The following is a 12,787-nucleotide window of genomic DNA, read 5'->3' as shown; positions in this document are numbered from 1 at the left end:
TTGGGTTGTATCTAGCAACCACGGGTGGGGTCGTCAACCCGCATAGATATATAGTCCACCGTAAAACCGATTAGGTTGTAGCCAACAACCACGGATGGGGCGTTAACCCACATAGATCCATACACAACTTCCTCACTCACACGGGATTAACGGTTACAGGTCAGAGGATTTCCACTAAGATTCCCAATCTTAGTTGATGAATGAGGTAGCTCATGTAGACTTTGTCGGCTTCCTATAATTCTAACAACAAAGCATATTTGTGTCTAAAACCCTAAGTTACTAGACAATGCTTTTAAACATTACTCCTAATTTCATAATATTTAGGAAGTATAACAGCTATAACTTGAGGTAAAACCAGGTTTTATCTTGACATAAAACCAACAATAACAATATATAACATACCAAGTTTTATCTTGACATAAAACTAACAATAACAACATATAACATACCAGGTTTTATCTTATCATAAAACCAACAATAACAACATACTTATCAATTAACATATAGAGCTTCTGAGTATAACTCTGGAACTATATCGCACATAACATATATATAGAACTCCCAAGTATAACTCAGGGTCTACATTAGTATAATATAATGCTAACAAGTTTACGATAGTTGTATGTTTTCAAAATATCAGATTCAAAACAACTATATCCCGGTTAATATAACTATCTATGTTGATACGAACATACTATCATATAGACATAATATTAAATTAAATACAATAGTTAGCATGCATTTTCCCCCGAAAACATTTAAAAGTGGGGCCGTGAAACTCACCCTAGTAGCGTGATCTATAGAATCAAAACGGTCAGAGGCTCGTCGTAGTCAGGCTCGGGAAGGAAAACGGCCTTCGAAAACGAGAGAGATAGAAAGTAGAAGGTGTAAGGATTGAATGAGCTTTGATCGCTATTTAAAGGGTGTTCTGGGCTCATTCACGTCGTGAACATGATAGGTTCACGTCGTGAACATGATAGGTTCACGTCGTGAACTTCCATGAGTCATACCATAGCCTTAACGCGTGTTTTCTAGCTCCGATTAGTGTCATGGAGTACTTTCACGTCGTGAATTTAATGTTCACGTCGTGAATCCAGACTGCTAGGGTTTTCTGCCATGTGTCATGCTCTCAGACAGCTACATCTTCGGAAGGTCATAACTTTTGCATACGAGCTCCGTTTTCGGCGTTCTTTATATGCACGCGTAGGTAATTTCCAGTACTACAACACACTTTTACTACAACACACTTTTTTAGACTCCAATAGCTAATTCTAAGTCTATTTTAAATTCCTATTATTATAGAGATTTATAGTGTTAGGGTTTATCATAACTTCTTCACGTGAAGTTAGATTTAGACGTTCTCTATAACTTTGGAATCATATGGACGTATACTTTGAGTTGTATAATAAATTATGTATGAAAGTTCATACTTTAACATGAATTACATAGTAAGTTTATCCTATTACTAGTTTAACAAAATCACATTACATGATTGGCATAATCACATGTGATTGTTATTGACCTATTTTGACTGGTGTTACATTCTCCCCCCGTTAGAATAATTCGTCCCGAAATTTATCTTGTGGATGGGTTTTTGTTAATAGTTGGGGGTATTTTTGTTTCATCTGATATTCACATTCCCAAGTAAATTCAGGTCCTCGTAAAGAGTTCCATCAAACTTTCACTATGGGAATACGACTTTGTTTTAATCGTTTGGTTTCTCGATCCATGATTTCGACAGGTTCTTCTACAAAGTTGAGTTTGGTATTGACTTGTATCTCATCGAGAGGTACAACAAGAGTGTCATCGGATAGACATCTTTTGAGATTTGACATGTAAAAAACATCGTGTACATTGCTTAGATCTTGAGGTAACTTGAGTTGGTATGTGATAGAACCAATTCTTGCTAGAATTTCAAAAGGTCCTATATACCGTGGGTTTAGTTTGCCTCGTTTCCCGAATCGAATTACGGATTTCCAAGGAGATACCTTTAATATTACTCTATCTCGAACTTGGAATTCCAAAGGCTTACGTCTTACGTCAGCATAACTCTTCTGACGATCATGTGCTGCCTTTAATCGATCCTTAATTTGCACGATCTTTTGAGTTGCCTTGTGGATTATTTCTGGCTCGGCACATAAGGTATCACCTATATGTTCTCTGGCCAATTGTGTGTCTCCAACTTCTCAGTGCAAAAACTACAGCTCCCAATTCAAGGTCATGGGTAGTGTAATTATTCTCATGCACCTTAAGTTGTCGAGATGGGTAGGCGATAACTTTTCCTCTTTGCATCAACACACATGCCAATCATTGATTTGATGCGTCACAGTATACGACGAAATCTTTATGTTGGCGTCTTTGGTGCTTCTCAAGTCTTGATTGCTTCAATCTTGGAGGGATCAACATGAATTCCTTCGTTGCTAACTACATGACCTAAAAATTGTACTTCTCTAATCCAAAATTCACATTCAGAGAATTTGACGTACAACTTTTCTTTTCTTAGTAGTTCCAAGATTATTTGCAAGTGTTGACCGTTTTCTTCCTTGGTTCGTGAATATATCAATATATCATCGATAAATACTATCACGAATTTATCCAAGTACGGTTCGCAAACACTATTCATGAGGTCCATAAACATTGTTGGAGTGATGGTCAATCCAAAGGCTTAACTAGGAACTCATAATGACCATACCGAGTCCTAAATGTTGTTTTCGGAACATCGTCTTCTTATACTCCGAGTTGATGGTATCCTGATCTGAGATCTATCTTTAATCTTCTAGAATCTTCAGGTGTTTTAGTCTATCAAAAACCGTATCTAATTTTAGTTGTGCATCGGTCTAACCATAATTTAAACATAAGTGATCAGTCTACGTTTAGTTCTGGTTCGGCCCATGTACAATAAAACTCGATTATGGAGTTTGACCTAAAACATTGCGTTGTATTGCTATCGAGGGTTTAGGTTTTCTATATTATTGGGTTATACATGTGTTCTCATCGCGGGACTGAGTTCATACATAACTCTATATCTTTGTGTTTGTTATGTTCATGGGTATTATTAATTATTGTTTGTTACTTTAGGTCTAGCTGATAAGGCACCGGCCAGTCAGGACAGTCGGTGGGCAGGATCATTTTAGCATATATCCGTTCTGAAATCCAGCAACCCAACGCGACATGCCTATCCTGTCACCGCTCCCGTAAGTAGTCCTTCAGTAGTGTAATTACTAATCCTTTTTATTTGTAGGTTAAGGCATATACCTAAACCTAGTAGAGTAAGCCCTAAACTATAGTCGTGTTTTCCTAAGAAAGTACTAGTTCACTATAGTCAATAGCTCTGATACCAATCTGTCACACCCCGGCCGTCGGCGGAAACACCGGGCGGTGTAACGTCATTTCTCGTATCATAGTTATCAACTTCCTGAAAACACATGCATTTTAAAATACGTCAACATAAAGTTGGTGAGTCCACAGGTTTTGACTCCATATAAAAATAATACATTTTCCAACTTCAAAAGTATAGTTTTGAAAGTATCATTTTGACTCTCCAACATTTAATATATATATATATATATATATATATATATATATATATATATATATATATATATATATATATATATATATATATATATATATTAGGTATAATGGTTCACTTATCAAATAAGTGATATACCTATAAGTTTCACATATTATGAATAAATGATTGTAATCCCATACAAACTAAGGTTGCTACATATAAATCTTATTTCAATTCTATACGAGTAAAACCGCTACGTATAAATCTATTTCAATTGTATACGAGTAAAACCGCTACGTATAAATCTATTTCAATTCTATACGAGTAAGTGTGTTAGGTATAATTGTCTACTTAATGAGCAAGTAGTATACCTACAAGTTCCTTGTGCTTAGAGTATAAGTCTTTGGGAAACTTATACTTAACATTCATACTTGTATATCGACAAAGTATAATGCTTCTAAAGTTGTGCTACCATGAGTTCGTAACCGCTGCTAGACATACAAACCTCTGATTAAAAGATATCCCACCAATGGTTCCTCCATTGGTGCCACAATAAAACCGCCATTGGTGCCATAAAGGATTCCACCAAGGTAAATACTTCCCCCGTACGCTTCATCGACGCTGGGTCCATAACAATCAATAGGACAGTTCGTCACCCGTAGACCGTTGGGTTGTATCTAGCAACCACGGGTGGGGTCGTCAACCCGCATAGATATATAGTCCACCGTAAAACTGATTGTGTTGTAGCCAATAACCACGGATGGGGCGTTAACCCACATAGATCCATACACAACTTCCTCGCTCACACTGGATTAACGGTTACAGGTCAGAGGATTTCCACTAAGATTCCCAATCTTAGTTGATGAATGAGGTAGCTCATGTAGATTTTGTCGGCTTCCTATAACTCTAACAACAAAGCATATTCGTGTCTAAAACCCTAAGTTACTAGACAATGCTTTTAAACATTACTCCTAATTTCATAATATTTAGGAAGTATAACAGCTATAACTTGAGGTAAAACCAGGTTTTATCTTGACATAAAACCAACAATAATAATATATAACATACCAAGTTTTATCTTGACATAAAACTAACAATAACAACATATAACATACCAGGTTTTATCTTAACATAAAACCAACAATAACAACATACTTATCAATTAACATATAGAACTTCCGAGTATAACTCTAGAACTATATCGCACATAACATATATATAGAACTCCCAAGTATAACTCAGGGTCTACATTTGTATAATATTATGCTAACAAGTTTACCATAGTTGTATGTTTTCAAAATATCAGATTCAAAACAACTATATCCCGGTTAATATAACTATCTATGTTGATACGAACATACTATCATATAAACATATAAATTAAATTAAATACAATATTTAGCATGAATTTTCCCCCGAAAACATTTAAAAGTGGGGCCGTGAAACTCACCCTAGTAGCGTGATCTATAGAATCTAAACGGTCAGAGGCTCGTCGTAGTCAGGCTCGGGAAGGAAAACAGCCTTCGAAAACGAGAGAGAAAGAAAGTAGAAGGTGTAAGGATTGAATGAGCTTTGATCGCTATTTATAGGATGTTATGGGCTCATTCACGTCGTGAACATGATAGGTTCACGTCGTGAACTTCCATGAGTCATCCCATAGCCTTAACTCGTGTTTTCTAGCTCCAATTAGTGTCCTGGACTACTCTTATTATAGAGATTTATAGTGTTAGGGTTTATCATAACTTCTTCACGCGAAGTCAGATTTAGACGTTCTCTATAACTTTGGAATCGTATGGACGTATACTTTGAGTTGTATCATAAATTATGTATGAAAGTTCATACTTTAACATGAATTACATAGTAAGTTTATCATATTACTAGTTTAACAAAATCACATTTCATGATTGGCATAATCACATGTGATTGTTATTGACCTATTTTGACTGGTGTTACAGTATATGTATTATGGTATATGGTATTTTGGAGAACTCAATAAGCCTAGCACTTACCCAGTTATTACAAATGTTTTTCAAGCACTCCATTGGTTCATGGGAAGGGCAAAGTTCGACTGTACACATGCGCATTCGCAATCATGTTTTTGCATTATAGTCTAATGTAATTGAATATTTTAATAAATAAAAATGAAAATTTTGGGTTGAAAAACGGGACGTTACATGTACGGTGAAGTTCAGTTTGGTTCAACACTCAAGAAAGGAGTTCCTCGAGTGTTTTCACTCAGATCTATAGGGTCCTTTTCCTATGAAGTCTGATGGTGGATGTCAATACTTTGTTAATTTTATCAATGATTACTCAAGGAAGACTTGGGTGTGCTTTCTAAATACAAAGGACGAAGATGAAGTGTTTGGGAGGTTTAAGGAGTGGATGACTATGGTTGAAAACATACGAGGAACCAAGTCAAGTCACTCGGAAAAGAAAATGGGTTGGAGTTCTACATGGCTTCGTTTGAACACTTTTTGCAAAACAGAAGGTATAGTGACGCATCACACTATACGGCTAACACCACAACAAAGCGGAGTGGAAAAACAGATGAACCAAACACTGGTGGAGCATGCTCAGTGCTTGTGATTATCTGTTGATTTATCAGAGCAATTCTGGACGAAGCAGTCAACACTGCTTGCTATCTGGTGAATAGATCTCCATCAACTATAACTAATTATAAGATTCCTCAAGAGGTGAGTTGTGGGAAACCCCCTGATAATTCTGGATTATGAATGTTTAGATCCTTGCTTATGCTCATGTAAATGATGGTAAACATGAGTCGAGGGAAATAAAGTGCATATTTCTAGGATATGCATCTGGAGGGAAAGGTCATTGTCTGTGGTGTTCAGAAGAAGGAAAGACTCCAAATTTCCTTATTATCATAGATGTGAGCTTTAAATATGCAATGTGTAACCAGAGTGGAGATGGTACAAGTGTTACGGGGAACGATCAAGATGCTAGCCAGAAGGTGGAGTTTGAAACAAAAACCCTATACAGTTTTGTGATAAATGAGGAACAACAAGGTGACATGGAACAACATAGACGTGAGGAATCCCTTGAACAACCCAGGGAAGAAGTGTCTGGTGATGTTGATGCCAGGAAAGATAACTTGAAGAAGCTTCTGGAAAATGAGCTTGTGGTGAATGATTTAGGAGCTAAAAAGAAGATAACAAGGATGAAGATTCGGAGGGATAGAAGAACGGGATGGTTATAAGTTTCTCAGTACATGGAGAAAGTCTTGCGGTCATTCTATCGTGATCAGTCCAAATATCTTGGTACTTCTTTGGCGGTTCGAGTCAATCGGGGGAAAGCTCATTAGGAAGTGGTCAAATGGATCTTGTGACACTTGATCTTCGTTTGGTGTATGTCGTCAATGCACGATATACGGACTTGGTTGGATTGATAGACTCGAACCATGAAAGTGATCTGGAGATAAGAAGATCACTGGCAGTTGGTCTCATTCAGAGTCCTCTTTTAAAGGTGGAGAAACCTATCATGTTCTATGACAGGTTATGCATTCAAAAGTCTCATGCCAAATAGAATCCGGAAGACATGGTGACAAGAACGTTCCTCGAAGAGAAGTTCAAGATTTTCTTGGACTTGGTTAATGTTGGCAGGTAGTAAGCCTCTTCGGGGCTTGGTGGCAGGAAGGGAGAGGAAGTACTTGTTTAAGGTGGAGTTCAGAGGATGTTCAAGTCAAGGTGGAGATTATTAAATGTGACTAGCATTTGCATGGAGCATTTGAGTTCAATGAAACATTTGGGGTTCATGAAGCATGTGAGAAACGAACGGATCTTGTGACAAGGGAATGGATCATGTAACAAAGGAAGGGATCATGTGACAAAGGAAAATATCATCATAAATGGGGAATGGATCATCTAGGAAGGGTGTGGGGCACCTGAGAAAGGAATGGAGCATCTGAGAAGGATATGGAGCACATGGGAGTGAAATGTAGCACCTTGGTGCATGGATGCAACATCCATGCTCAAGATGTGCCACTCCAAGCATAGATGTGCCACTTAGGAGGCATGGTACTGATGGGATTTAGGTAAACAAATAAAAATAAAACCTTTAAGTTTGCATGCAACCTAAATAGGATCTATGTTTTCTCTATTGAACCTATAACTAAGAACATCAAAAAAAGAAACCTGCAAACCCTAATTGATTTTTGAAAGTTTCATGAGCGGGTTTTAGGATTACATACCTTTTAGTTGTAGTAAACAACTAGAATTCCTCTTTTTTGATCTCTTGGAAGCAAGTACCACAAGTGTCGTGTCTCTAATGGAATCACACCCAAACTAGCAAGAGGATAATATAAGAGAGATGAGAGGGGAGAGAACAATTTTCATCCAAGGCTCTTAGAAGAAAGGGATGGATGAAATTAAGGGGCTAGGGACTCCTTATATAGTTGAGGAAACTTGGTGCCAAAGCTAGGGTTAAAGGGATATGCCCTAGATCCTTTGCTTGGTGACCAAGCAGCCCAAAACCCCTTGTCCAAGAGGGCTTGAACGAAATCTCCTAGGGATTCCCTAGAGCTTTTCGTCCACCTCCTCCAAGGGGTTGTAGATCCTTCCTTTCTCTACTATAAAGAAATAACAAAATAGTCTATGTACATTTAATTAGTCTAATTAATCCTAAAATTAATTCCAATTAGTTTCTGATTAGTTATTAATTAAATAATTTGATTTCTAATTAAAATATTATTTTCATAACATATTAATAAAACATTTATTTAATTTATTATTCATATAATAAATTAATCTCTCTCTCCAAAAATCATCATTTCCAATTGCTAGGTTTGAGGGCAACCCAAAAGGACTATGCTACTATCAATTCAAGTATATATCAATTTTAGTTATGGGCTTAGACACCTAATCCAATAGATACGCCATTAGGTAGTATGGTGTGCCATATGGTAGCAAGGTGTGCCACATGAGAAAGAGATGTGTCACTTTTGAAGGAGGATGAGACATGAAGGTTTGTATTTGATCGGATACACTTCAAGTATGAACGAAATAATCAGCAGAAAGTAAATGGCACAAAATTTCCTTTCACCAAGAAAATAGGTTTTTTCTTCACCAAGAAGACAGGTTTGTCACAAAGACAATTGACACAAAGCCACGATCACAACATTAGGGTTTTCCCTAATGTTGTATATATACTAATTTATACATATGAATCCCTTGATTGAAGGGATTGCGTCTGATTTGTACTAAGAACCGATCTTATTATAAAGATACAGGATCTGATATATTCTATATTTATCTATAATAACTGCCTAATATACAAAAGATTACAATCGAACAACTATACTATAATCTGACGCTTTTGGACTTGGGATGATGGCGTTGTCGACTCGTAGACGCTGACGCTGATAAATCAGCATGTTATGTATTTGACTCATTAGATCATAAGGTGTGACCTTACAATCTCCTCTATCTGATGATGTCAAAACTAAACGTCTTCTGATATATAAGCGGAATGCTAAAGACTTTTGGCTTATAACAAATGCTCCCCCTTAGAAGGTGAATGTCAAGACTTTTAGCTTATAACAAATTCTCCCCTTGAGAATGTGAATGTCTCAACAAACATTTAATCATTTATGGAAGCTTGAGCGCATAATCTTGACTCGAATCCCCCTTAGAATGTGCTTTTCTAGTAGTGATATTTCTTCAGCGAGATTTTATTTATTCCAAGATTCTTTATCTCCCCTTTTTTGACATCAGCAGCTAATCTCCAGGCAGAATATCAACTTGTAGTCTAGTAAGATTGTGACGTCTCCTTGTAGTGTGGGTTAAGTCTACCATTCATTGACATAGTGTTTTGAGATCTCATCAGCATATAGTTTCATACGTTGAATCATAAATTTCTTTTATTAGAAGAAAACTGGCAAGAATGGATAGGTGCGTGTAATATATCATGGACAATGATATACCCATCGGCACAGAGTTTTCAAGTTCTCATCAGTGTTTGTTATTTGAAACTGAATCATAAAACTTTTAAGAAGAATGATAAGGGAAAGAATGGATTTGTGTGTGTGATATCCTACGGTACATAGTCTAACCATCGGCACAGACTTTCGAACTTTTATCAGTGTGTGGTTTTACACAGTGAATCATTAAGTTCTATAAAGAAGACTAGTGGAATAGAAGTAAGATGTCTCAGTAACGCTAAGGTGAAATCCGCGTGAATCATTGACAGTGATAACCCATCAGCAAGAAGTGGTTTAATCCTTGCATCATAGAGTTAGTTGTAGTCTAGAATCAAAGATTCACCGTTAATTTGTAATGGTACCATGTCATACCTCAGTCTAGGAGGTCAGGGACATGAGTAACCCATTGTCATTTAAGGACCTGACAAGTATCTCTTACGCCGATGACTATGTAATCAGGGTAATCCATTGGGTTTTGCTCAATGCTTTAGCAGAACATGAGACTTGATGCATACGGCAAGCATGCTTCCAGGGACAGGGTCAAGAAAAGATGATTAAATCAAAAATAATAAACACCCTAGACTTTTTATCAATATTTTTTTATTTCAACCAGGCTATCTCACTTTTGAGAGTTTAGACCGTGCTAAACAATCAGCATGAGAGGGTGACTCAATGTTCTCAATAGATGGTCTCGTTGATGAGATACTTAGAGAGATTTAGTCACATATAATAACATGCTTCTAGGGACAATGATGTGCCAAAATTTGCATACTAGGCTCAAGATTGCCACCTATGGAAAATGGTACAAAAGAATAAACAATATAAGAATACAACCAAAAGAGTTAGTCAAACAAGAAAATAGTTTAAACGAAAATATGTACAGGTTTTTCATAAAGAAGATCAAGACTTGATCCATCAAATCTTTGGAATTGAATGGTCATAAATATACGTCCATTTTCCAAGATATCTACCACTTGAAATTTTAGCTATAAAAAGGAACAAACAATGGTAAGTACATTATCAAGCAACTCATAATTGATGAAGTCTTTTATCATTAAAGTGTCACAGATGGATTCAAAGCTTCATCTGGGGCAAGAGAGAAGCAAAGATAAGTCTTTGTAACCAACGAGTTAACTAACTTGAATCCATAAAACCATCGTGTCTTCAAGATCAACATGAGGGAAAATGAGGTTTTATTGGATTATGAGTCAGTAGATGAAGCTAAGACTTACTGCTTTGATGGTTACTCTTTGCATCCATAACAGTGAGTGGAGGAAAAAGATGGTATCCGTAAGAGGAAGAGGACACGATGCCACTCTTTTTCTCAATACCAAGAGCATTGAGATCCTTCAAGATGGCTTCAGTCCTTATAAATAAGATGCAGATAAATCTTAGATAGGTTTGAAAATAAAATACATGTAAATACTAAATGTAAGATTTTGCATTCATAATGAAAGAAGCACTTGTTTGTTTATTTGTTTGTTTGTGTGTGTTTTTTTTTTTTTTTTTTGAGTTTTACATAAGATCAAAAAGAGGTTAATTAATAATTAAACCATAGAAAGCGTGCCAAGATCAGCAATTAATTTGTTCAAACTCTTTTCATCCAATGCCTTGGTGAAGATGTCAGCTAGCTGCTCTGTGGATGGAATATATAACAATTCCACTTTTCCCTTTTGAACTATGTCCCCAATGAAATGATGGCGAATGTCGATGTGCTTGGTCTTGGAATGCTGCACTAGATTTTGAATCATCTGAATGGCATTAGTGTTATCACAACAGATGGGTGACTTCAAGAAGTTTAGACCATAATCCAAGAGCTGATTCTGAATACATAGAATCTGAGCACAACACCTTCCAGCGGCAACATATTCAGCCTCAGCGGTAGAACAAGCCACTAATGTTTGTTTTTTGCTGTACCAGCTTACCAATATATTTCCAAGCATTTGAGCTCCTTCTGAAGTTCTTTTACGATCAATGTCACACCCACCATGATCGGAGTCAGTGTATCGTACTAGCTTGAACTCAGAGTCAGAAGGATGCCATAACCCAAGATTGGGTGTATGTATTAAGTACCAAAAGATCCTTTTGACAGCATGAAGATGATATTCCTTAGGACTGGCTCATAGTGAGCACACAATATGGCGGCAAACATAATTTCAGGGCGACTGGCTGTAAGGTAGAGTAGATTATCTATCATTCCTCGAAACAGAGTTGCATTCACATCAGTGCCAGTTGGATCAGTGCCAATAGACGTTCATGAAGACATTTGTGTCTTTTCCGGTTTGCAATTAGAGAAACCATACTTCTTCAACATATATGCAATATATTTAGCTTGACAAACAAAAATACCATCAGTTATTTGTTTGACCTGCAAGCCCAAAAATAAAGTTAGTTCACCCATCATGTTGATCTCGAATTTCTTGGCCATGACCTCTGCGAACTCTGAACTTAGCTTTTCATCATTGGATCCACAGATAATATCGTCCACGTACACTTGAGCAAGAATGATATGAGACCCTGATTGCTTTATGAATAGAGTGTTATCAATCTTTCCTCGTTTGTATCCACTTGAGAGAAGATAGCTTGCCAACGTGTCATACCATGCCCTGGGAGCCTACTTTAATCCATAGACAGCTTTATCAAGATGATACACATGATTTGGAAACTCTTCATTTTCAAACCCTTGAGGTTGTTTTAGAAAGACTTCTTCTTGAAGAAATCCATGTAGAAAGGCAGTCTTGACATCCATTTGGTAGACTATGAAGTTTTTCAAGGACACAAAAGCTAGAAACATATGAATTGCTTCAAGTCTTCCAACTACAGCAAATGTTTCATCATAGTCTAGCCCTTCAACCTGACAAAAACCTTGAGCTACAAGCCTAGATTTGTTCCTTATTATGATTCCATTTACATCCATTTTGTTCCTAAAAACCCAGCGAGTACCAATGATAGTCTTTCATTGAGGTTTGGGAACACGGGTCCACACACGATGACGTTCGAATTCCTTTAGCTTATCTTGCATGGCCTTAATCCAATTAGCCTCTTTCAATGCATCAAGGACATTCTTTGGCTAAATCATTGAGACAAAGTTAACAAACTTGCAAAAGTTGTTATTAACTCTGCTACGAGTGAGAATCCCAGAACATCTCCAGTGATTTGAGATTATGATTTATCTCAAAGGATTCTTTGGTTAGAACCTTCATTTGTATTGATTTAGGGCAGAGTCTTCCTGATTTGATGAATCAATTTCTTCATGGACAACAGGTTGATCTTCAGGGATAGGCTGAGAACTAATTAGTTGATCAACATTGGGAAAATGGGATCAGCGTCATTTGACAAGA

This window comes from Lactuca virosa, chromosome 5 (assembly GCF_052849685.1).
Source record: "Lactuca virosa cultivar CGN04683 chromosome 5, Lactuca_virosa_CGN04683_v6, whole genome shotgun sequence".
Classification (NCBI taxonomy): domain Eukaryota; kingdom Viridiplantae; phylum Streptophyta; class Magnoliopsida; order Asterales; family Asteraceae; genus Lactuca; species Lactuca virosa.
This window is presented reverse-complemented; position numbering follows the sequence as displayed.